The sequence below is a fragment of the Canis aureus genome, chromosome 3 (genome assembly GCF_053574225.1).
Source record: "Canis aureus isolate CA01 chromosome 3, VMU_Caureus_v.1.0, whole genome shotgun sequence".
NCBI lineage: Eukaryota > Metazoa > Chordata > Mammalia > Carnivora > Canidae > Canis > Canis aureus.
The window spans coordinates 80,484,641-80,489,093 of NC_135613.1; the positions used below are offsets into that span (position 1 = coordinate 80,484,641).

A 4,453-nucleotide genomic window follows, 5' to 3' on the forward strand; every position below is an offset into this window, starting at 1 on the left:
TTTTGTGCCATAGCATAAAGAGGAAAAATACCTCAATTGCAACAAATATTCTTTTGAGTAATATTGTCATGCTTAAATAGAGCGTTGTTAAATTTGTGATATTAAATCAATGAATATGCACTATTTGGAAGAGAAAGAGAACATCAAATTATGAAGATGGAAAACTGAGAATCCAGGAAGGAATTTGGAATGCTGGTCACTGCTTTTAAATAGCAATTCCTGGGACACCTGGGTGGCTCAGCAGTGGAGCGTCTGCCTTGGGCTTGGGGCGTGATCCTGGAGTCCCTGGGTCGAGTCCCACATCGGGCTCCCTGCATGGAGCCTGCTTCTCCCTCTGCCTGTGTCTCTGCCTCTCTCCCTCTCTCTCTCTCTCTCTCATAAATAAATAAATCTTTTAAAAAAAGAGTTTATTTATTTATTCATGAAAGACACAGAGAGAGAGAGGGAGAGACACAGGCAGAGGGAGAAGCAGGCTCCATGCAGGGAGCCCGATGTGGGACTCGATCCCGGGTCTTCGGGACCACAACCTGGGCCAAAGCCGACGCTAAACCGCTGAGCCACCCGGGCTGCCCTAAATAAATAAAATCTTAAAAATAAATAGCAATTCCTCCTTGGGGAATAAAGAAAAATTATCGTTTTTTATTAAAATTTGTCTAATTCAACTATATCATCAAATAGTTTTCTATTGATGTAATCTGTAGATTGGATGTCATAGAAGCCCCACCACAAGCTGGCTAAGACATTTAAATAATTTTTTTTTGCTTTTAAAATTTTAATATATCAAAAGGCCTGCTTCAGTGACATGCTAGTCCCATCAGAAAATAATCCCAATAACCCAGTAACATGCAAGTTGACCAGCCAACTCTTCTCTTTATATCTAAACCTCTTTGTGTACGTGTGTGTCTTTTAAACCAAAGCCACCAGGCTCAGGTGACTCCTCCTTCTACACGGTGCTTTCCACCTGTTAACCAACTGGTGTCCAACCCCCACCTGCAGAAGGGTGGGCAGGGCACATGGGAGCCCTATAGTGGCAGTGAGGGAATACCAAGTCTCCACTCAGTAGGATATCCTTATTTCCAGACTATTCACCTCAAATCTGGCTCTCCGTGACCAGAATGTTTTTCCTCCTTTAGGAAAAAAAGCACACACATGTATCTGCACACCCATATATATAATTTTTTTTGTTTTTACATTTAAATATAAAAATACTACTCTGTTTTGTGTTATAAATGGAGGACCAAGCAATAAGAACTTTTTCTGCTAAGGTAGGTCAATTCATCCTTACGCTGAGCTTGTCTTTAGGTGAGGGCTGTCTCGCCCCAGGTAGGGGAAGCCCTGCACCAGGAGGACGGGAGGTATATTCCTGCCTGATTCTCTCATAAGTCTCACTTTTTAAAAATTTTTTAAATTATTTATGATAGTCACAGAGAGAGAGAGAGAGAGAGAGAGAGAGAGGCAGAGACATAGGCAGAGGGAGAAGCAGGCTCCATGCACCGGGAGCCCGATGTGGGATTCGATCCCGGGTCTCCAGGATCGCGCCCTGGGCCAAAGGCAGGCGCTAAACCACTGTGCCACCCAGGGATCCCCAAGTCTCACTTTTAATAGAAAGTTGGTCATAACCTTATACGAAGTGGAACTTCCCACCAGGAGGGGAAATCCTAACCTAACCCCAGAGTAAGTAACCCCCGCCCTCAACACTCAGCTACCTCGAAGAAAGAGCCCTCCCTTCACAAACACTATTCTCTGTCCGGATAGCTACACCTATTGGACAAACACACCTGATTAAATGGGAACAGTGGCTATGTCTCCCCACCCCCTCCCTACTAACATTCTTGACGGCTTTCAGTGACAGGGAAAAAGAATGGGGTGGGGGTGTTGTAAAAAGACTAAGGAGTTGACCCCTCTATCCTGGCCAAAGAAAGCAAGAGATATTAACTGGGCATGAGGAATAAAAAAAAGACCTCTATATTCTGCCCTTTGAGTTACAGCTATTAGGACAGCCAAGACAGGGGCAAACACGGAGGCAGGATGGAGGATTAGGAGGGGTTCGATGGCTGCAAGTCTAGTCCGCTTAGTTTTTGTACTGGAAGGGTTCATTGCCAGTTTCGTTGAGAAGACATGTGAGGATGAGGGCTCTGTCACCGAAAAGGGGTCGCAGGTGGCAGAGGGGCGACGGTCTTCGAAGTAACCCTTCTTCTCCTGGCCGACAGTCTGGGGAATGCGGATGCCAGCACCACGGTTGGCCACGCCAGCAGAAAAGTTGATGTTGGATGTCTCATGGAATCCAGTTAGGTGCCGGGCATTATCCAGGCCTCCCTTGGGATCGTGGGCTCGGATGTGGTACTGGTGCTGCTTGCTCAGTGTCGCAATGGACTCCTCAGTGTGTTTAGACCATTCTCCTCTCACCAAGCATGGCCTTGGTGCTGAAGTTGGTGTGGCAGCCTGCACCATTCCAGTTTCTGGGAATGGGCTTAGGATCAAAGGTTGCTGTCACTCCGAAGTCTTCACATACATGATGCAAGATGAAACGGGCCACACAGAGATGATCTCCCATGTCGACTCCTTCCCAGGGTCCTATCTGGAATTCCCACTGGGCAGGAATGAGCTCAGCGTTTGTCCCAGCAATCTGGATGCCAGCGTGCAAGCAGGCCTGGTAGGGAGCCTCCATGATATCCCTGCCATAGGCTTTGTCTACTCCCACGCCACAGTAGTATGGATCTTGGGGCCCAAGGAAGCCATTGGAAGGCCAATCAAAAGGGTGTCCATCTGTGCCCATGAGAGTATATTCCTGCTCCATTCCAAACCAGGGGTGCTGGTTGCTCACCTATCCATTATCCATTTACAGGTATGCCTTAAATTGGTTTCTGCAGGCTTTCTGTTGTCTTTGAAGACTTCACAGAACACCAGCTTGTTGAGGTCCTTGCGGAAAGGGTCACGAAACATGGCAGCAGGGACAAGATACATGTAACTGTTGGAGCCTTCAGACTGAAAGGTGCTAGAGCCATCAAAATTCCATTCAGGCAACTGTTCAACACCCTTGGGCTCACTGTCCAAGGTCCAGGTCTTGCAATGTAATCCTTCTCCAGTCCCATCAATCCAAATATGCATAGCTTGCACTTTCTCGCCCTGAGGCAGGGAGATGTACACCTGCTTGATGCTTTTGTTTAAGTGGGAACTCGAGGAAGTAGCCATGGTGGAAGTTGTTCTGGGCAGGTAACAGGCAGCAGGGCAGGCAGGCCGCGAGAGTGAGGTGCGGTGAGGAGAGGAGGCCGAGTGTGCTGCTCAGAAGCTCCATTCTACTCCCATTCTCAGCTCTGCCGACATTTAAATAATTTTTTGGCCAACCACACTGGAAATCCGAAGGATGAAGTTTTTCCAGAGTTGGTCACATAGAGGATACTCTGGCTTCATTTCTCTGGGTTTCTCTCACACTGCCTTTTTCTTCCTGAGAAGGATTAGTCCTCCTGCTGTTTATGTTTGTGGTTATGGAATGGCTACATCAACCACAGTCTCAAATGTGTACAAATCAGCTAGAGAGAGACTTCATTTGTGCCTAAATTTTCTTCCAGATTCCAAATATTCACTTCCATCAGACCAGTTTAGATTATATGCCCACTCAAAACAAATCCTTTGGTCCAAACTCACTCATTGACTGTCGGTTTCTGCACCACCCCAGGGGACCAAGGGGGATTTAGCCTCTCTGCAGTCACATGGTTCTCCACTATTGTAAGGGGAAAAGGAATGGATCCTATTGGGACAACCAATGCTTGTCCATCCAGTAGAGTTCCTCATGGAAGGTCTACAGCCATCTGTCTGGAAAAGACACCACATCGCCAAACAATTTTCATGACAGAGATGAACTTTGATAGAGTGAATGCCCTAGTTTTTGAGGGAGGCCATCTCTACTGGAAGTGTCCTTGAACTGCTCCTATTCCTGCCCAGGTATATCTTTCTACTGAATAACACCAGAGCCATTAGGCAACCATAGTGCTTCTGCAGCAAGTCTAATGCATAACAGTGCAGAGGAGAAAATGTCTAAGCGAGGGAGGGATATCAACCTGTCTGTACAGAGAGGTGCAATTTTCACTAGAGGAAATACCCCCATGAGGTGCATGTATTGGAAGGTGGTGGCGAAAGAGAAAGCAGAGAAGGGAGGGGTAGGCACAATCTCAAACATCTCAGGAACTGACCTTAGCGGAACTCAGCTGCCTCATTTTATTGCAGACTGCTCATCCCGTCTGCATTGCTAGCCATCCCTTTGTCTGGATCTAGTGTCCTTTTCTGTGCCTTAGTACTTAAGCACATGCAATCCTTTTTAAAGATTTTATTTATTTATTTGAAAGAGAGAGAAAGTGAGTGGGAGAGAGAGGGAGAGAGAATCTGAAGCTGACTCCGCACTGAGTGCAGAGCCCGACACAGGACTGGATCCCACCACACTGAGATCATGACCTGA

General features: G+C 46.8%; 1 pseudogene; it reads right to left on the minus strand.

Moving 5' to 3' along the window:
- Window positions 1–1,673: 1,673 nt before the first annotated feature.
- On the minus strand, window positions 1,674–3,301 carry LOC144305969 (glutamine synthetase pseudogene; annotated as a pseudogene).
- Between the last annotated feature and the right edge of the window lie 1,152 nt (window positions 3,302–4,453).